General features: G+C 35.6%; 1 long non-coding RNA gene across 2 annotated transcripts; it reads left to right on the top strand.

Annotated features, from left to right (window-relative positions):
- Positions 1-5894: 5894 nt before the first annotated feature.
- On the top strand, positions 5895-11074 carry LOC123531293 (uncharacterized). 2 transcript variants are annotated; one of them, XR_008367882.1, is made up of 3 exons: positions 5895-6226; positions 8007-8207; positions 8829-11074. It is a non-coding gene; the product is annotated as an uncharacterized LOC123531293 (long non-coding RNA). The 2 variants fall into 2 exon arrangements; XR_008367881.1 differs by lacking the exon at positions 5895-6226 and adding an exon at positions 6238-6436.
- Positions 11075-23471: the final 12397 nt, after the last annotated feature.

The raw sequence follows: 23471 nt of genomic DNA, 5'->3' as shown, positions 1-23471 counted from the left end.
AAAATGGAAAGGTATGATGGCTGATTTGTGCCATTTCATTATTTCGTTCTGTCACAGCGACAGAACAACAAACGTCTTTATTACGCCGCGCCGAACGTCGCCCGGCCGAATGTCGCCCTGTCAATCGTTGTTTTTTTACCCTTCAGATTGACATGATTGTATTAATTAAATTGGAGATAAAAGGTCCATCAGTGAGAGAATGTGTAATTTTAAGTAACAAGCTTTTCATGAAATATAGATAATGGTTAATGTGCGTGTCACTGTGTCCGTCCGTGCATCCGTCTAATTATTGTCCAGATTACAACTTCGCCGTATATTTGGTAACTGATTTTGCATGCTTCAGTGTAACGGATTCTTGCGAGCAAACATAACATCTCTATCTTAAAGGTCAATGTCACACTTGGCTAAGGGGTTTGGGCAAGGTCATGGTCCCGAAAACCCATCTCACTGAGGCAAACAAATAGTATTGTCTAGGGACTAACAAATATACACTTCCGATAATAAATCTTACTAACTTTTATCTCCAATCTTATTAGTCATTCCGGAAGGCAAAAATATGACGTTCAACGGGGCGACATTCGGAGGCGCGACGTTTGTCGGTTTGACATTCGGTGGGGATTCGTTCGGCGGGGCTACGTGCGGCGGGGCGAAATATGGACGTTTGTCGTTGTGTCGCTGCGACAGAACGAAATAACAAAATGGTATAAATGATCCTCCATAGAAATGTCTTTTTTGTGTCAGTTACAAAAATGAATAAATATTCTTATATGTAACAATGAATAATGTCGTTATGTATTTTAAGGCTTTCTATTCAATAAATATTCTCTACAACAATTTTGTCACGGCCACGGCAGAAAAATGACTGTTTTCTAGTTCCCATTAACGATTATGCATTCATTAAATGCATTACATGCTTCACGTTCTGACACCTTGGAACCTCAGGTTGTTATTGTTGCGATTTCATCGTCACTTTCAGTTAAATTACCAAATTTTCCACATTTCTTTCCCCCAAAATAGCACTTTAAGTGCTACCACAATACACATACGGTGTGATATATCGTTGAATGAACAGAACTGATTAGCAAGAGAGTGCGGTGACCGAGGTCGTCCCCACCTCATCTATGAAACAAAATTTCTAAAAACGTAGTTTTGATCAAATTTTCACTTCTACAGACCTGCAGTAGAAGAAAACATCAGGTGCAGATAACTGAATGCTATATTCATACTTAAAGATGAAAGATAGGAATATGACTCAGTAGCAGGAAAAAAGCAAATAGCACAATTCTCCTTTTGGTTGATGAGCATAATATTATGTATGTTGTAAAATTTACCCGTAGTATGTCAGTAACGCACTGAGACTTTACGATTTTATGCTTTACACATATATGAAACCATCAATTATCTGAGTTGATAAATAAATGATCTGGACAAACAGAAACTTACGTGTTGATGTTTGCCCACATTTTCCCATGCTAAACAACTTTAATATTCAAATATGAATGCAACTAGGCCAATTTACAGAAGTGCTTAACAAACAATACCAAAATAATGATATCAAGCCTTCAAAATACTCACAACCATGTGATATACAAAGTCTCAATCTTTTAATCAAATTCTTAAAGGCGTTTTCATAATCACTTCGAGGTATACTGTTCAGACACTGGAAAATAGCCGAACCGAGATTTTTACGCGTTTGATATTTTCTTCCAGCAAGGTGTTTTGTTTTTTTTTAGACTTGGAAATAGGAAAATGTCACAGGGGGCAAGATCTGGCGAATAAGGAGGGTGAGGAAGCTCGACAACCTTTTCCTGTCTCAGATATTTGTGTACAATGGTCGCTTTTTGTGTCACGCAAAAACCTGACACCACGGAGACCAGCTGCTGGTCGACGGCTTGCGAAATATTTCTTTAATTTATGAAGGACCTTGCCTTTGTAAAACTTAACTCTTACATATTTACCCTTTCGTACGGCAATTTGAACAACAGGACCTTGATTTGTAAAGAAAATTACATACATTACCTTTTTTGATGCTCATGGTGCATTTTGCTATCATGCAAGTTCTTTGGCTTCCTTTGGTTTGTCCTGTATCTTTCGCTTGGGCTCGTTTGGCGATTCTTACCCGAGCAAGTTTTTGCTCTTTTGTGGGGAGATGGGGTAACCACCTGGCATTTATCCTTTTTCATTTTTAAATCACGTGTTAGAATTGTATGAGCAGCTCCTACTAAGATACCAATTGAACATATTTAGCTATATGCCTAGTTGTAAATCTTGCATCGGTAACAATCAAATCCTTTACTTTTTTAACTATTTTTGCCGAAGTTGCAGTTTTCGGACGGCGTGCATGAGACGCATCTTTTACTGAATCTACACCACTTTTAAATTTATAAAACCAACGTTTGACAGATGAAAAAAGAAAGTTCATTTTACTTTTAAACGCGACATATTTCATTAAAGGAGTCCAAGGCTCAGGACCAGCGGCTCCTTCCGGCCTACCTGACATTTATACCTAATTTTGAAGAAAAAAAAGTTTTGGTAATTTTTACGCAAAAACATGAATAACAATATAGGAGGGATTTTCCCTGAAATACAAATCAATTTTTTCATTACATAAAATTATAATAACATCTTAAGGCACAAAAACTTTATAAATGTATAATTAAATGTGAAAATTAAAACTTATTTTATGTGAAGAAAAAAAGAGGCCATGATATGTTTCACAATTGTTAAACTTCCATTTAAGCATCCGCCAAGCTGTAAATCTGAAATTAAAATTAAATATTGTGAGTCATGTGAAAAGTTATGACATAATAGTTGTTGGCATTTGTTTTAGTAAATAAACGAAAATATTTAAATATTTTCGGAAATTTCACAACTTGACGGCTTGTCTAATAAATCTCGAATGACAACTCTTACTACTACAGAAAAACTCGTGCATTTTTACCGCCAAAGCATAAACCCGGTGTATGCTCCCGATAATTAATACGTGCATAGAGCGTCTGACTTCGGATATTTTGGAAGAATACGCTTTTTTCTTGTGCATAATAAGGTCAACGTAAGTTGTCCGAACCGCAACGTCTTGCACATCAATATAAATATGGACAGTGTTGTTTTTATTCCAAAATTCACCATTAAATTGATAAGAAATCGATCCTGCGACGAAAATCGTGGTCGATCCCTCTACGGGAACATACGGTATACCGTATGAGATATTGATATACCCTACCATTACCCTCGTATCGTAACATGTTGTTATTGTTGTTGTTGTTATGCAACTGATGGTTATTACGCCGACAAACTTTAATGTCACGCTCTAAGCGATTAGGGTTATGAAATATGTTATTATATCTAATAATATAATTACCACTTCCGTTGTAATTAGCAACTGCTTGCACTACATTGTTTACATTACTGTAAATCACTATGTTTCGGCAAAGGACTTACTTTGGCGGAAATCTCGCGGTACCAATCATTCTAAGAAAGCTTTTTTCTCTCTGTAAAAGCTATTTTCTATCAAAGATTCATTAAATTTTAGCTTGAAATCGTATTTTCTCTGGCTGGTTTGGTTGGTTGACACCGTTCGTTCGTACAAAAATTGATCGTTTCCGGACTTCAGTCAAGCGATTTTCGAACGTCGAACACTGGACGTCAACCAAAACGAACGGTCGAACATTTTCCGAACAAGTTCTTGTTCGTTTCTTTAGATTTAGTATAAATAGGGCTGGAAATGTTCGACTGCAGTCAGTTTTACAACAACTTTCTAGCATACGTTACGGCTGAAGAACAGTAGTTTACGAAATTAAGTGGTACTTAAACCAGTTTGACTTTCCATTTACCTCCTTGGAATAAAGCTAAACATTACATAGCTGGTCTGCAATATCTAGAATTTGATACGCATTTTTCGAAACGTAGATGATCTATTTTATAATTAATTTTGTACTTAATATTGATCAATGACTCAAACAAGATCTTTATATAGAAAGCCGTATTATAATAAGCCAAACGTCGTCTATTTCTTCGGAGGATTTTGAATGTCTGAAGTGTGCGCCGTTTCGAAGTATAAATTATACATGAACATATTTTCGTACATGTTGGAAATTACCAAGTCATAAAGCCAGAGTACAGGCATCTATTAAAATCCGTGAAATTGAAACAGTATTGCTCTTCTTTCTATATAGATAACTGAGTACGGACCCACTTAAATAAGCATTTATCTGCTACCCCAGCATACCTACACCAATATTACAGAAGCTTTGCAGAACCATTACAGATGAATTTTGCGTGTTCTGTAATTTTGTGATCAAGTCTTTATACGTCCAGGTAAAAGATCATCTCTACGAGCTCGCAGGACCATTACATAGTATTCTGTAATTGTTGTGATAGAATACTTGTCTTGATAAAAGATCAACTGTACGAGTCCAGCAGCCGTTGACACGTTACCACAGATACGCACATTATTTGAGTTGAAACATAGCTGGACCTTAACTATGTTTACTTGAAAATTGTGTCCTTCGGTCCGCGCCGTCAATATACAGTTCTTTTCAATTGTTATGGGATAAGTTGAAGTCGGGTCGATTCCCGACTGAGGCAGTGCATTATATATTACTTGTATAATTGACGCTTATTAAAATATAGCAAATCCGCGACGGTTCTGCATAACTATAACTAATAAAGTATTAAAATAATGTGCTTCAGGTTGCAGATTCTGGTAACAATTTTTCTACAGAATAAATCTGTCCGTAACATAAACATCCAATTCTATTAATTTTATATTTACATGAAAATGTAAGTAATAGTTATTGTTTATAGACCTGTGAGGGATTTATGAACAGAGCGAGCGTAGCGAGCGAGGTTTTCAAATTTCCTCACAGGTCTATAAACACCATGAAAACCTATTCCGGAAATGATAACTGACTTACCTACATGCTCCTTTGATTAACGTTGTCCAGATTGATTGGTGTCGGATATGTAAAACGTTTGTAACATGTATGTATAATTTAAAACAAAAACCAGAAAGAAGGAACAAGGCTTCGTACATGAGGCAAAGAAACTCGACAGAGAGTTCAAAACTGAGCTGAGCATACCAACGAAGGTAGTGAAGACATAATAAACCCACTAGCGAATGATCTGTCTGTGAGACTTGCTGTTCCTCGTCTTCACCGCGGGAAGCAAGAGGATGAAGGCATTCGGAAGAGCCTCACACTTGCTATGATCAATGAAGATTATCCTCCGGAATCATGGACTCATGTCTATACAGACGGATCAGCCACATGCGCCGTCAAAGATGGAGGAGCAGGAGTTTTCATTCAGTACCCATCTGGCAAGAGAGAAACACTACATGCAGCCACAGGAAAACACTGCAGCAATTACAAGGCAGAGACTGAAGCACTCATGAAGGCCGTCTCAATGGTTGAAGATTCGGCAGAAGAAAGCTCCTTAGTCGTCTTTCTCACAGATGCACTGTCTGTCATGGAAGCTCTGATCAACAATAAAGCTCCGCAGCTAGCCAGGAGGATGCAGAGCCTGAGTATAACCTGCAAAGTAGCACTTCAATGGATTCCATCCCATTGTGGACTTGCAGGCAATGAAGAGGCAGACAAACTGGCTAAGCTAGAAGCTCAGTCAGAACAACCAACAGAACCTGTGAGTTACAAGGAGAAAGTCACCATCATCAAGACACTAACGAGACCAAGGATGGAGGAAGATGCTTTCATCTCCTTGATCCGTCTGAATAAGTGATGTTGGCCAGGCTCCGCTCAGGGCACAACAAGCTCTGAATGCGCACATGTACAAGAAATACAGACTGGCATCATCGCCAACTTGTCCATGTGGTGAAGAAGATCAGACTGCGGAGCATATACTTCAGAGATGTAAAAGGCATGACCAGGCCCCGCTTTCACTAACGTTCTCAAAGTGAGAAAATTCTCAGCTCAAGATTTTCTCAGAACTGTCTGAGAATTGTCTCAGCTGAGAAATTTCTCAAGTTGACTTTCTCTAAACTTTTTCTCAAGTCTTGAGATTTTTCTCAGCTGAGCCGTAATTTTTTAAGACATAAGCGGCCAAACATCCAAGGAGCCGCGTGAACTTTCCCACGAACACGAGAGCATAGTTGGGGGCAGTGGATTTATTCATTTATTGAGACGAAATGAAGCGTTGAGAAGTGTTAATAAACAAAATGTACAGTTTCGGGATATATCCAAATTGTATGTTTGTACACTGTTGTACAAAGGTATGGCAGTGAATTTTCAATATTATAATTAATCAGCTTCAAACCTGTCACTTTTGAACCAATCAAACACACAGTCGAGGGTACTACGTCATATTGCATGTGTTTTCTTTACCAAATATGGGATTACGTAAACACAGCCATATGTTGTTATATTACGTGTGACAATTTTATGTTATCGGGCATATATTTATTGGAATCAGATATGCAGCCGTAAGTATATATTGTTTTTTGATTCACATATTAATTACTGCAATTCGTGTATTCATATCAATGATTGCAGGGACATAAACTGATAAATAGCTATGCATTCTCTACTGCAGGCATTTCAAACTTTGAACAACACAGTTTGTTCAAAATACTCACATTCTATTTTGTAGAAGATACCAAGCTTCTTTTTCCATAGTATTTTGTCATTGCTGTCATGATTATAAATTAATTCTGTGTCTGACGTATTTTGCCAGGTACCCTGTGAGTTGAAAGTGCTGCAAACCATGTACATTTTTTTGAAAATGCAAAATGAAAGTGAAAGTAGGTAGAGCTGTTAAAATGAAAAAAAAATGCAATATTTCAAAAAAATAAAAAAGTTAATTAGATTTCATTAACCAGAGTACCAAGATAAGTATGTTAGACACACAACAAAAACAAATTTAGAGAAAAAAATGTGTTGAAAAAAAAAGATTGACATTTCTACAAGACAGAATGTGGACAGTTAGAGGTACATCATGTGTTTAAGACAAAATACAAAGTATAACCAAACAAGGTGACCTTTATAGAAAGTATCTGCTACTTGTGTATATGTACTATGAATATTATTGGTCTGGCAGGTATAATTTCCATTTATGAAAATTTACATGAGGGGGTCTCAAAGGCTTTACATGATCCTAGTTCTACTTTTCATTTCTACTTTCACTTTCAGTTTGAAATGTGTTCCATTTTTTTAAATTACATTTTTGCAGCACTTTCACCCCCCATACTTCCTAAATAGCCAATATGTTATGTTAGACAATAGTATAAACATTAGTCTCACTTGAGATGCAAACAACAGGTGTCATATATAGGCCTAGCTTATTCCTGTTTTTAAATGTTGCAGGTTTGTAATATTTCATAACTTGAGACAGGACTATATAAAAACTATTTCTGACATAAGCATGGTAACAAAATATATTTTTGAAACAGAAGAAGTTTGAAAATCTGTATGACAGTATAATAGCATTTTATGATGGGAAATTTTCAATCAGTAGAATATATATTTGTATATTAAAGCTTTTCCTTCTTTTTCTGAACACTTCTGTATATTGTAGATCTAAATAGAGACAGAATATAAAATTCCTCAATAAAATGCTAATATATGTTGTTGTTTAAAGAAAAAGCTGTTTCAGTTGTAAGGCATCCCTGAAATGTCACAGATTTTGATAACGGTTTTAAATGTTTATTGTCAATGCATATGTTTCAAAGTATGCAATTTAGTTTTATATGTTTATATATTTTATATGTGGTTTATGATGTGACTTATATAATACACACCAACACACAATTTTATTAACTTAAAGATTCTTGTAGATATCAAAATTATGTTGCTAATAATTATAAGCTTATGTACCCAATAACCATTGATCTTGTATACCTAAGGCTCAAACTTAGTGTTTAAGATTTTCTATATTATCAAAATCTTTGTGTAATTTAAAGAATGATATTCCTTCTTATAAATGGAATAAACTATATATTTAAACCTGGTTACAGAGCAATTTTCAGACAAACATTTTTATATAATTTATATCAGGTCACAGCCTGTTGATGAAGATCCTCGGCTTATTATACAGAGGTCAGGCTTGAGCTATGTGCTGATTCAAAAGATGCTAATGACAGTGGATAATCCATTCTGAGTTGTTCTAGGACCATTCACCAACGTTTCAAAACACTGATGGAACTGAAGGCAGTACATGTACTGGTGTCTGGCCTGTGATTTCAAGTATAGACTATAGTATGTATTGACTAAGTTAGTCTCAATGTTTCCTAAATTTGCAAACTTTATTATAATTCAAACCATGCTAGATTTCAATTTTACTCAAAAGGAAATAAAGGAGAACAATAAATAAAATCATGCTTGCAACATATACAGAAACCAAATTGATACCCTGAATGGAGGCACTTAATTCATTTACAAACATTTGAAATGGATCAGTCTGATTTTGACCAAGTACTGGTTTGGTTTGAAACTTTCACTTATGATAATTTGCATGCCTAGCTCAGAATATAAAGCACTAGACTATGAATCAAGAAAAGTTGTAAGTTTGATCCTTTGGCTATGCATGCAATATCTTTAACAGTTTGAGAGAAGAACATGTCTAAGTCATTTGTCCATCATTTCTTACTCATTTACAATGGGAAGTTGTCTGTGAGCATAAGTCATTTCTAGTAAAGAATGCAGGAACACTTAAAAGGTTAACTGAACATCATTACATGACTGAAATACTGTTGCAAAATTGAATCATATTGAAACAAAAAACAAAAAAAAAGGAAATTTCGCTCCATAAATGCATAACAAAAATAAAATTTGTGATAGTGTACTGTATATAATATAGAAAAAACAATTCCTTTTCAGATTGATGTACCTCCTCCTGATGTATCTCCTTGAGTACAATATATCTGCCATGTGAAAGGAACAAGCTGCAAGATATACTGTGGAAGTGGGGGCCTATGTAAAAAAACATTTTATTTAAAGAATATAAGAAATCTGACACTTAACTACTGAAAAGGTGCATAGGGGATATTTTTGTGTGTATAGACTTTCATCAAGATTCTGAGAAAATTGATTTGTTAAACAAAAATAGCCATATTGTGTCTTCAAAGCTAAAAAGATTAAGATCTTAGGAAAACATTAGGACTCAATAAAAGTAATGGGGTTATGAAACTGTAGTGTTCAACATTTAATTTTTTTTGTTTTATTTTCACTACATTTTGTGAAGAGGGTTCCATCACAAGATGTTACATATTGGTAAGAATGAGATGTAGTTTATGAAAAAAGTATTTTGCTTTAAATATGCAGACTTTAAGTTACATAAAAAATTAAAGCTGTAACAGTAAAGCTTGATTAAAAAAAACACACTGTTGAAAACTAGCCAACATGTTGTAATTGTCACACTTTTTTTGGGTGCACAGGGGACACAATTAGCTATATAATTCAATACAACTTTAACCCTTAGGCCCTTGCTAAATTTCTATAATGAACTTGTCCGTTTTACAATTTGGACAGTATTATTAAGTGTTAAAAGGGGTGCTAACCAAAAGATACTGACTGAATGGCGAACAGTGCAGATCAAGATCAGACTGCACAGATGTGCAGGCTGATCATGATCTACACTTGTCGCAAAGGTAGGACCAACCATGTACAGTATGATAAGGGTTAAAACTGCTTGAGCCATTCAGCAGAAATTGCAAACATTTGTTGACTACATTGATTGGATATATGTAATTTGCCCCAAAACACTTTATAAAACTGAACTGAATTAAAATAAGGTGAGAGAGAAGAAAAAGCTTAATTATTAAAAAAAAACAATATAGCCGATAGATATACTTGGTTGAAGGCATTATCTTTGTTTACATTAAATTTAAATGTGGCTGCCACGTTGTTTGTTAGGAACATAAGACACATTAATTTCTTGTTTTTGAATTTTAATTATCGCATTTATGTGTCAAAGATTGGCATGGGTGAAAATGTTACTGAAAATATTAAATCAGTTTTTATTGATTAACTCCTTTTTTGGCTTGTGCAGTATAAAGTCATGTGCATCATTGAAAGTATATGTAGTACTTTTCTAACCAACTGATAAACATTCTATTTTTGGAAAGTTTGTTGCATAAAGTTAAAGGAGGTTTTTTTTGTATGAAATTTACATGGTGTAGGCCTTTAAGCTGTTTACTTTAAAAACCACCTTGTATTTTTGATAATTTCTTATGTAATTAAGTCATTTCTAATGATTTCTCTTTTAATTAACCCTGAGTGGCAGTTCTTGTTAACTACAAAACCATCTACTATTATTGGTTAACTAATTATTGGAATAGTGAGCATTTAAACATTGTTTCATCACAATGCACTCCTTTATGGGAATAGGGAGGCAATAGCACATTTAACTATTAAACTAATTATTAAACTATGTCATTTGAATGAAAATAGCCTTAGACACACCTGAAAATCAGATAAATTTGAAAATACATGCAAAGTTTTAAAAATGTTTTTGGACTTAAGTTATAACATTTTCTTATTTTTATCTTCAGTTGGTTATAAATGCAACTGATTGTTTTTATCATCATCTGTTGTCAGGTGTGTTTCGTCCCAATTTAATTTTGTGACCCATACAGTGTTTCCAGGACTCATCAGTAAGAGAAACACCATCAACTTGAGTCAACAACATAACTTTTAACATGTGAACAGAAATTAATTATAAACATTTTCAAAGGAACATAGTGAACTGGAACAGTAAATGAAAATTATAAAAGAAATGAAAACCTGTACACTTTGGCATTTCATAGTTCTTTTAAAAACAATCAAATTTATCTGAGAAGACAATGACAGTGAAATATAAAATTTTACTTAAAACTATTGTTGTAAATCATACTGAAATCTAACAACTTACTGGTAATATAAATTTTATCAATAGCATAGAGTTAAGATTTTCTGATATTTTTGGAAAGATTTGAAAAACATTGTACTTTAAATGTTCAACCAGTATTTTAGATCAAATTATGAAATGCCATATTTATTTATAAATGAATAAAACTGTTGTCAACTTATAAAAAAATTCTGTTAACTTTAATAAATTATTAGAAATTAAATATTTTTCATTGTCTTTGTGTCCATCAGTTTTTCTGCTTATTCAATTACATCATAATATTTGCCACTTGCTAAATGTGATATATCGTAAGTATAGATGTTAATAGTTAACAGCACTGCAAAATGCAGAACAAAATATTTCCAAATGCTTATTAATGAGTGATTATTTATAAACAAGCTGGTGTATAGAGCCGTATGTAACATCATGCCATTATGTAATAACTTTTATCACTTGACATGGCTAGAGACTGAACCTACAATATCCCACTGACGTGGTGGACCATCTACCACTTAGCTATTGAGGCCTATGAGGCAACAGGACTTGATTACTACAAAGTGGAGATTTTGTTTAAGCAGTAGGTTAGCTTAGTTGGTAGAGTACGTACTAGTCCTGTATGAGAGGGTCCCAAAGATTGAGCCCTACAGTAGACTGACATATTTTATTCAATCTGTTCAATTAACTAGGTGCGCAGCATTTGACTGCGACTGTTTTATAAACTAGAGGACGACATTTATATAGCAGGGGAGTCTATTATGGTATAGGACTTTATTACCACAAAGGGGAAATTGTTTCAGCAGCTGGTTAGTTCAGTTGATAGTGCGCACACCCTGTAAACAAGGGGTCCCTGCTTTGAACCAACCACTAACTGCTCATTTTTATCACCCCTTGATAATAACCCCTAAGTTGTGAAACGAAATTTCACAATTTTGTTGTGCGCTAAGAATAAGGACTTCTAGGGACGTTACTGCACAAGTCAATATATCTCGGTACGAGCGTTTTTGGTACGAAACATAGGCACAGTAAAACGTCTACCATACTTAATAAATATTGTGTTCAAAGTTGTGTAGGATTCAAGACGAGAAAGAAACAATTTAGAAACAGTAAAAAGGTTTGAAAATGTTGTTCTTGTGGTAAATTAATTGCTGCAAGTGTTTTAAAAGAGTAAACAGTGCCCCTAGCAACAACCGGCCATTTTAGTTTTACTTGGATTACTTCCCTTGAAATTAAGAAATTACCGTCTCTGACGAAGTTTGTTGTCATCTATGTCATGCTGGTGAACTCAACGTGAAACTGGCACCGACTACGGCGGCGGCGTATATTGTATCGTCGAAAAGTCGCCATTTTGTTTCTTTGAGAAAAGCACTGAGACAGCCCAACCCTTGACTCAAGAAATCTGAGAAAAATCTCAGCGCGGAAGTTGAGATTTTACTGAGAGATTTTTAGTGAAGGCCAATCTGAGAAAAATCTCAAGCTGAGAATCAAAGTTGAGATTTTTCTCAGACCTGAGCTGAGATTTTGACTTGAGAACGTTAGTGAAAGCGGGGCCAGGAGCGAGCTACGACTTGGCCGATAGATACCTCAATCCACCAGAAACTGTATGGAGGCATTGAGGATCTGCGGCAAACCGCAAATTTCAACGCGGCTACTGGTCTGACAGTGTAGTCGCGAACGACAAGAAGAAGAAGAAGGGACAAGACCATGTGTACTACAATTTATCAGATAACAAAATGCTTGCTACGCACCTGTAAATATATTTGTCAGCAATTAGGCTTGTAAAACATTTGTAAAATGTATGTATAATTAAAAACAAATAATTAAAAGAAGGAGAAACACGCCATAACACACCATAACAGTGTAAACATGTTTGACCTTGTGATTTCATGAAAAAAATATTCTGACCAATTATCATTAAAATTTGAGCAAACATCTTGAGTATAAACAAGTTTTTTCTTTGATTTGACCTAGTGACCTAGTTTCTGACCCAGATGACCCATATTCAAACTTGACCTAGAGTTCATCAAGGTTACCATTCTGACAAAACTTCATGAAGATAAGTTGAAAAATACAGCCTCTATCGCATTCACACAAGGTTTTTTATTTGATTTAACCTAATGGCCTACATTTTTTAACCAAGATGACCCATATTCCAATTTTACATATTAGATTTTATCAAGGCAATCATTCTGACTTAATTTCAGCAAGACCAATTGAAAAATACAGCCTCTATCGCATTCACAATGTTTTCGTTTGATTTGACCTAGTGACCTTCTTTATGACCCCAGATGACCAATATTCGAACTTGACCTAGATTTCATCAAGGCAATCAGTCTGACTTAATTTCAGGAAGCTCAATTGAAAAATATAGCCTTTATCGCATACACAAAGTGTTTTTCTTTTATTTGACATAATAACCTACTTTTTGACCCAAGATGACCCATATTCAAACTTGACCTAGATTTCATCAATGCAATCATTCTGACTTACTTTCATGAAGATTAATTGAAAAATACACCCTCTATCACCTACACAAGGTTTTCCTTTGATTTGACCTAGTGACCTAGTTTTTGACTCCAGATGACACATTTTCAAACATGACCTAAATTTTATCAAGGTGATCATTCTGACCAAATTTCATGAAGATCAGTTGAAAAATACAGCCTCTATCGCATACACAAGCTAAATGTTGACAGACAGACAGACGACGGACGCCGGACATCGAGCGATCACAAAAGTGAGTTAAAAAGCTAAATACAAAACAAGATCGGAGGCTTGTGAGGCATTACATGCATTTACTCTATTTTGTTGGGTTTAACGTCACACCGACACAATTATAGGTCATATGGCGACTTTCAAGCTTTGATGATGGAGGAAGACGCCGGGTGCCCCTCCGTGAACTATTTAATCACAAGCGGGCACCAGGGTACAACCACCGACCTTCCGTAAGCCAACTGGATGGCTTACACACATGAAGAATTCAACGTGATTTGAAGGTACCGACCACGGAGTCCCCCCACCCCATATAACATGCAACCCCAGATAATTCTTCAATTCAATTCAGACAAACCGACTCTGCTATTATGTTCCTTGGTTGTGTTCTATGCTTCCAAAGAATCTCTTGTATTTCGTAGGTAGCAAATTGTTTGGTAGGACCAACTTGGTTGAAATAAGAGATGTTCCCATGAAAAACATTTGAACTAAGAATGATTTCACTGTTTCAGTGGCAAGCATTAATTTTTTGAAACGGCACCATATAGATGATAGGTCAATCATATTTTAGTCAGATCACGTACTGGCCTTTCATATTCTCATTTGCATATACTGGTAATTGTTTCATCTAGATCATTTAGATGTTTGTTCTTCATATGTCTACAACAAATCCACTATAATACAAGGCTTTATAATGTTAGGTTTTATTATCATACCTCACCTGTGTTTACAAAACAACTTTCTATCTTAACGGGGCATGAAGATAGTATTGTGCATGCGCAGTAGTTTACACTTGTCGAGGTGTGTGTGTGTGTGTGTGTGCTTGTGTTCGGGTTTAACGTTTTTTTCAAACTTTTTCAGTCATATAAACGACGGTGTCTACTTGTAGCAGTGAGCACAATGCCCAACTTTATAGTGCTGCCTCACTGGAATATCATGCCGTAGACACGTTGCATGATATCCCACCCAGTCACATTATACTGACACCGGGCTGACCAGTCCTAGCACTGTCATCTTAATGCTGAGCGCCAAGCGAGGAAGCTGCTAGTACCATTTTTTACGTCTTTGGTATGACGTGGCCAGGGATCGAACCCACGACCTCCCGCTCTCTCACTTGAGACGTTGAATTCTTTATGTGAGGAAAGGGCACCTGGGGTCTTCCTCCACCGTCAAAGCTGAAAAGTCGCCATATGACCTATAATTGTGTCGGTGCGACGTTAAACCCAACAAAATAAAATAAAATAAATAATAACATCTTCATCGTAAATTATTCAGTGGCATGCACCTGTTTTTATTTTTGTAGGGCTTGTTAGCACACGTAAATGAAATAAATATTTACCCCGCTTGAAGTACTTGAAACAAATTAATAATTTACTGTCTGGAGGGTGTTTTCACGACGCCTTCTTAGGACAAAGCCAGTAATTAGGTGAAAGTGTTTCACGAAAATCATTTTCAGTAGACTCAATTTGACTATTCATAGAATTTGAGCCGAAGAAATATTAGACAGATCTATTATCTAATTAATGACACGACACGTTTTTAAAGTGAAACAAGTTATATCCTGTGAAATAAATGTATTTTAATGGTTCATATTTAGGTGTGAAATTAGGCTGAAACATTATACGACTTTCTGTGTGGTCCCTGTTAAGGGGTCCTTAGTGCAATTAACTTTATCGGTGAGCTTAATGTATGTGTAATGTATGTGTAAATTAATTCTGAATAATAATATCTATCATGTGTTTACAAAGAGGATAGAAATATCCGTCCCGAGGGCACCTGTGCGTAGGGCGGTAACAAGGCTAGCCGAGCGCTCGCGATAATTTAATCTAAAACAAGAAGCTGCGTTCAATAAACGCTTGATGCCCCCGGTGGCATCCTTGTCGATACAAAGCAACCTAAGTCCAAAACGAGGTCCAGTTCAAGGTCAAACTGAGGTCAGGTGATGTCTGAAAATGAGGAATGGTCACAGGTTACATCTGCATTAGTATCAAGTCATTCTAGTAAGGGGTATTGATGCTAGACGAAACAGTCCCATTTGGTTAACCTCATACGGACGGACGGAAGAACGGACGGACAGGACCACTATATGCCTCCCGCATCAGTAGATGCCAGGGGCATAAAAAGTATCACAAGAATCACAAAAGCATTTACTTTCATGCCCTATCAGTGTTTATGAAAATATAGCAATTCACTTTCTTGTTCCATGACCAAAAGTGATGCATTCTGAAAAGTATAAATGGTTAAATATTCATGCAATTACTTTTGTTAAGTGAAAATGTGATATTTATCTTATTTCTTGATAAAACAGCAGATATTAATCTGTGATGCAGTGATGTAATAAGATGTATCTGAAATAGTCACCATAATCAGTATTTTTTGCAATCCTTTCAATTTTGGCATCTTTGGATATTTAGCCATGAAGTATCCTTCCTTCTTTTTCCAAATCTTTATATTCCTTCTTGGGTATTTCCTTTGGCAAAGGGAATGTACACTTTGGTTGACTCTGTCTTTGGAGGCATTATGTTGTAAAATTTCTCTTTGGGGAGCCGATCGCCGTTTGATTAGAGCTTTGATTAGATCCAAGTTAGATTACGGTAGTGTTGTTTATGGTTCAGCAAGAAAATCTTATTTACAAATGTTAGATAACATCCATAATCAAGGTCTTCGTATTGCTCTCGGTGCATCGCCTGTTGAAAACTTGTATGTTGAGGTAAACGAACCCTCTCTTTACAGACGCCGAGAAAAACTTTCATTGCAATATGCTTTAAAGGCGGCTGCCAACAAATCCAACCCTGCTCATCAAATCATTTTTAAGCCCAAATACTTTGATTCATATGAGAATAAACCAAAACAAATCAAACCGTTTGGATTTCGCATAAAATCTTCCATGAATGAAACTCACTTTGAATTCGAAGATATCAAAGAAAATTCAATTCCGGATACGCCACTATGGACCCTTGCTTCCCCTACAGTTCTTTTTGATTTGAAAACAGCCTTTAAAAGGTCAGAAACAAATCCTGAAATATTTAAATCCAAATATAATGAGATCAAGTCAGTTTACAAGGATTATTTTCCAATTTACAAAGTTTACCAAACGCGCAACAATATTTTCAGCCGAGGCAAAAGCTATTGGTTTGGCCCTAAATTTTATATCAAAATATAGTGAAGAAAAGTTTATTATTTTTTCCGACTCGCTTTCTGTTTTATAGTCAATTCACAACCGAAACATGGAAAATCCTTTCATTAAAAATATTCTTCTCAGGGTCCATGCATTATCGTTCAAAAAGTTTATCATATTCTGTTGGATTCCTAGTTATGTTGGTATTCACGGAAACGAGGATGCTGATATTGCAGCAAAGAAATCCCTTTTATTATCACAATCTAATATGAAATTACCATATACTGATTTTAGGCCAAATGTCAAGAAATACATTTTATCTAAATGGCAATCGTCATGGAACAATGCTTCGTTCAATAAACTTCATGATGTTAAACCTACTTAAGGTGAATGGCACCAAGGAAAAAGATCTGTTTGCAGGGAGGAAGTTGTTCTTTCTCGTTGTCGAATAGGTCATATCCGTTTGACTCATTCTTATCTTCTGAACAAAGAAGAACAACCTGAATGTGTACCATGTCAGACACCGCTAACTATTAAACATATTTTAGTCGACTGTGTGGACTTCGCACCACAGCGCTGTACATACTATGACGTTCAGTCTCTGAAAGAGTTGTTTGAAAACATTTCAGTCAGCAATAGCTTGTCCTTTTTAAAGCAGATAAGCATTTATCACAAAATCTGAAATCATATATTTTTCTTTACACATTTTGCAATATTGTTGTTTGTCACTAATATTTTAACCCTATATATACGTTTTTGCATCAATGTTTTTAGACGTGCTTTACAATTTACTTTACATTTTATATGTTTATACATTTTTACATAATTGTTTTTTAGAGATGCGTTTTTACAATTTACGTTTTCAAAGCGCATGTTTTTGGCGATATATGGCCTTTTTGTGTCGGTTCGCCGTAAAATCTAACTCACTCACTCACTTGATTCTAGTAGTAGGTTTGTGTTTAATTTACAACTATTGTCACCACTGTAGTCTGTTACTAGCATCTGAAAGAACATGATACCCAGCAATGATCACTGAAGTAACACAAATGCACAAAAGTGTTTGTCACTGTTATTGATTTTGTATAAAGGTGATCTAAACATGACCTACTGTTGTGAGTTGGGCGGTTAATGTGCTGTTCAAACCCATGTTGTTCCAAGAACCCTAACACATGTGGTGTATTTTCTGACAGGATGTCTTCATTTAAATCTCCAGTAATCATTACTTTGGATGAGACAGGTATAGCTGACATCAGATCCTGAAGTGACTGAGTCACATTGTCTGTACTGTTAGGCGATCTATATATTGCTACTATGGAATACATTCACCTGTATGATCTGTTAATTTAACAACCAAACATTGGACCCATCGGTCAGAAAAACTGAAAACTGGCTCTGCACTCCTTGCATACGATTTTTTGATTACAACAGTAACTCCCTCTGCAGTTTTCTGAGATTTGACATCTACATGTACCTTATCACACCTAAAGCAAATTGCAAGGTTAACTGGAAGAAACTGTAAGATGCTTTGAGATTCTGCAAGCCAGGTTTCTGTGAGCACTACAATGTCTGACTTCGTGTATGTTGGGTCCTGCAGTACATCCTTGTGGTGAAGTGGTAGAGACCTGACATTCAGTGAAGAAAGAAATAACACGGTCCTTATCAAGGGAACTGTATAAGGGTATGACTTTTCTCTTCGGAGAGGTACTTCATCTGATGCTGAACTGGTTTACTGGCCTTGATTTTGCTTTTCTGGAAGTTACGGAGATATAAGCCTGCCAAAGATTTTGTTCTGCTTAATGCAACGTAGGCTTGTCCATTATTAAACCTGTTTGAAAATGATATCAATATTTCATTGACTGTAAGCCCTTGGACTTATAGAATTGTGCAAGCCCATGCAAGTTTTAATGAAAACTGGTGCCTGTTGATGTTGAGATTCTTGTTTTTAGATGTTATGCTGTATGTTCCTTATATTCTCAGGACAGGTGTTGCTTCTGGATAGGTTTTTATTTCAAGAACAAATTGTGAGTTTTTCCTTGCCTTTTTTCCCAACTTTTGAGTCATCAGGTTTAACTAGTACTGCATCAGTTTGTAGAATATGCCTTTTTTTATTGAAGAATCCAACTACAGTGCATTGAGAACCATTTACCAGACCATCTGAAATGTCCACATTCCTCACTAACATGACACGGGCTCCGTTTGCAAGGTAAACATTGTTTGGCAGTCCAGCAGTAGATTTTCGATTATCACTTGGTTTAAACTTTTCTAAAGACTTAGGTTTCTTGTCTATAGCTATCATGGTTTCTATCGATGTTCCTAGATTTGTCAGTTTGCTTCGGTTATGGTCGTCAACATCTTTGTTTGTAGCATAAACATGTAAGATACCTTTTGGATAATCCTGTCCAACCTCATGCTTTTTCAACATTTCAATATCTTTGGGAGTTTGTGATTGTGTCTTAACCCTGTTCAGTATCTCAGGAAATCCTCCATCGTCCTTTTGTCTCATTATCTCTGTCAACTCAATTAGCACAAAATTGGACCAAAGAGAGCCATACATACGAGCTATCCTGTCAGAAACTGGTTGGAAAAAAAACTGCTGTTTTATATGAGGTAGTTGATATAAATCTCCAAATGTTAATATGGATAAACCACCAAACGGAGCACAGACGGTAATGCAGCTGCAAAAGAACGTTGTTCCCGACCATTGAAATTTCATCGATTATCAACAATTTCAAATTAGAAAATTTTGTACGCAAGATGTTGATTTTATCATCGGAAAGTTTCTTGTATGATTTTGTCTGGCCAAGTGGCAAGAGAAACGCAGAATGTAATGTGGTTCCAGAGATGTTATAGGCTTCTGTTCCTGTTGGTGCTGTAAGAAGAATATACACATCTTCTGGTCCATCACCTGCTTGTTGAAATGTCCTAATTGCCATTTGAAAGATGGCTTGGATCAAATGTGATTTTCCAGTCCCTGCTCCTCCTGTTACAAAGAGAAACAATGGGAAAACTTTCTGGCCAGTTGACGCTGAAAATGACTTATCGTGGCACCATTGGGCAACTTTTGCAAACGCATCACGTTGCTGTAAATTTCAGTGACTGAACATACTTCCTAAACTGTAAGTCCTGTACAAAATGTGGCCTAGCTTCTAATGCCATATTTACTACACTTGACACAGGTAGACTTGCATTATTGTTCTCATCTGTAATACAGTCATCTGGATTCAAAGTAGCAAATTCTGGGTTAGGCTCCTGAGAAATAGAGTCATCTTTACCCTGAAATAGTCAAAATTGCACATTTTTACCTTGTGACACGCCTAGCACAAAAAGTATTTGATATAGATTCATGAAACCTTGCATGTGTCTTAATCATGATATGAACTTGCGAACCTACTATTTTGCATTTGGGTCCGCCCCCTATTTTTAGAGTTATGGCCCCTGAAATAGTCAAAAATGCTCATTTCCACCTTGTGACATGCCTAGCTCAAAAAGTATTTGATATAGATTCATGAAACCTTGCATGAGTCTTAATCATGATATGAACTTGCGCACCTCCTATTTTTTGTTTGGGTCCGCCCCCTATTTTTAGAGTTATGACCCCTGAAATAGTCAAAAATGTACATTTTCACGTTGTGACGCACTTAGCTCATAAAGTACTTAATATAAATGGTTAAAAACTTGCATACGTCTTTATGATATAAACTTGCACACCTCTAATTTTTTGGCTGGCTCAACCCCTATTTTTAAAGTTACGGCCCCTGAAATAGTAAAAAAATGCACTTTTTCACCTAATTATGTGCCTAGCTCAAAAAGTATTAGATGTAAATTCAGGAAACCTTGCTGGAGTCTTTAACGTGATGTGACCTTGCACACTTGGCATTCTTCTTGAGAATCTTAGCTCTTATTACAGAGTTATGGCCCTTGAAATAGCCAAAATAGTGGATTTTTTGTTTGTGATGCTCATAGCTCAAAAAGTATAGGGCCTAGAATAATGATTCCTTCTCATAAAATGTTTGTTGAGCTATACCCCATTAAGACTGCAAACATTTGAATTATTGCCCCTTATTTGTGACAAATGTACCAGTGGGGCGCACACCCTGTGTCCTACAGACACATTCTAGTTTATGGTTTTTTCACAGTACTTTTTTACATTTCTTGTAAAGTTCATAAACAAGTTGTATAATAATGTGAACGAACTATAAGACTGATGTTGTGATTCAGAAGGTTAACAAACTATAACATGTAATCATGTGAATGTACAACATTCTTTTGAAGAACATATTTTCATGAATTGTTATATTTATGAGATGAATAATACATACTTACAAACCTTGATATAATATAACCCTGAAATTATTTTTTATTAGCAAAAATTAATTTATATAGAGTTACGTATCATTATTCTAAAGCAACATTTACGAACTAATTAAAATTATGAATGAAGTATGACTACCTTTGTTTCAAAACATGTATTTAATTACTGAAACCATATCTAAATATCTTCAATATCTCAACAGTCAAGTTTACAATCTGATGACTCTGACAATAAAGCTTTCTCTAACATGTCTATTTTCGTTTTCAAAACGTCATTTTCAATTTTCAGCTCTTTATTTTCAACTTTCAGTTCCGCGATTTCTCCCTTTAACACAACATTTTCATTTTCCAGAGTGTGGTATTTTTTTCAGTGTCACTAGTTTTCTTGTCATAACACAAATTTTTGTCTTCGCAATAAACAGTACTTTTCTTGCGAAAGAGCAGCGACATCTATAGTTGTTTTGCTGATAATAAGATCCATTTTCTTGTAGAAAGCTGTGTTTAAACGCAACACCTTTTCAACCGTCTCTTTTAGAAAAATCATACAAAGACGATTTTAAGTTTGTTTCAACTGTATGTGTATGTGTGGAGCACGCTTCCTGCATATCAGAAAGTTTCCTTTTTGCAGGGTATTCCTCTGCTGAGTGTGTCCCCTTTATTGTTGTTTGTGTAAAATGTTGAATTGTAGAAGAAGGATTAGGCGGAGAAACTGGTAAGGTAGATGAAGAGGCTTCTATTGTAGAAGTAGATGCTGTAGAACTTGAAGAGGATGTAGATGCTGTAGAAGTTGAGGCTGACATCATAGATGTAGATGCTGTAGAAGTTGAGACTGACATCAAAGATGTAGATGCTACAATGGCACATGATGAGGAATTCACAGGTGTCACAGATGATGATGTTAAGGAAGGTGTTGCATCTAATGTTTGGGAAAAAAGAGAATGTGAACAGTCTGCTGAGGTATCCATTAATGTGACAATTTATCTGAAAGTAAATGAAAAAACTGTTAGTGAAAGATAACATTATGAGGGTCAAAAAAGGCCCTCAATCACTCACCTGAGATAATTCAAAACTTTACTACAAAACAAGGAGGATTGATGATTGGACAATCAGTGACGACAATTACTCACTGGGCACAAAGTGCTCAAGCGAGTATAATAATAAACTCTGGAAGCAAGGGGCGTTTAATCTCTTTCAATATAAATAAAAAATGCCGTTGTGCAGCAATTACAGTTTTCTTTTTGTGAGAAATTACAGAGGATTAGTGTATTGACTGGCATCATTATTCCGGATAAAATTCATAAATAATGCACAATCTGTGTTTTTATTGATATTGCCATAGCTAAAAAAGCCAACAGAAAACAACATATAATGTATAGGTTAGAAAAATTAGGCTTATTTACGGTTGCTGTAAGAAATACTTCTTTTTAATAATCCAGTATGAATAACAAACATATATAATTATATAAATTCTAAAAATATGATACATACCTATAAGATACAGCATTTGATACATCCGTATGTTAAACGATTAGCCGAAGGTTAAAATAATATCATAATTTTCAACTGATATTTTTGTAAAATGTGCATAATTCATGAAACACTATAGAAAGATTAATGGAACTTGTATGGTATGATATGATAGGAATGATTATTTGGAATATTGGGACCAGATTTATGGGCCTTGTGTCAAATTATGTGGGTGATGATGTGGAACAACTGTTTTTAGTTATAAGCCTTGTGTCATATGATGTGGGTGATGATGTGGAACAACTGGTTTTAGTTTGAACCATATGCATTTGGTCAAACTGAGGTCAGGTGATGTCTGAAGATGAGGAATGGTCACAGGTTACATCTGGATTAGTATCAAGTCATTCTATTAAGGGGCATTGATGCTAGACGAAACGGTCCCATTTGGTTAACCTCGTACGGACGAACGAACGGACGGACAGACAGGACAATCACTATATGCCTCTCGCATCAGTAGATGCCGGGGACATAAAAATAATTGCATATCTTAAATATGCCACCGTATAATTCTGCTAATTTACAACAATGACTAAAACTCAAATTTTTGTTATCATTTTATGTGGGAGAGGTGGACCTCAGTCTAGGTAGGATGTGGTGGCGTAAAACGTATTTCATTTCCGTAGGACTTAGTTTTTTGGATACTTTAATTTTGTTCATTGTTTTTTTAACAGACTAATTTAGTGTAGGAAGAGAGTGAGAGAGAGTGATATCTGATGAGGCTACGGATCTATGGTAATGTGGTTTAAACGGATTCACCGAAAAAAGCCACACTCCCAATCTCCCGACGTCCACCTAAAAATGTCCTTCCGTAAATTTATACTGTGTGCTAAGACAATCCACATTTCTGAAAATTTACTTAAAGTAATTAACATAAGCCTCTAAATGTTGAAATCAATGCATATGTTATGAGGAAAATATGCACACATCAAATACAACAGAAACTTTTCGACATGAAATGCACGTGTATTGT

The sequence above is a fragment of the Mercenaria mercenaria genome, chromosome 16, assembly GCF_021730395.1.
Source record: "Mercenaria mercenaria strain notata chromosome 16, MADL_Memer_1, whole genome shotgun sequence".
Taxonomy (NCBI): Eukaryota; Metazoa; Mollusca; class Bivalvia; order Venerida; family Veneridae; genus Mercenaria; species Mercenaria mercenaria.
Note: the sequence above shows the minus strand (reverse complement) of the source record. Positions and strands in the feature narration are given on the sequence as shown.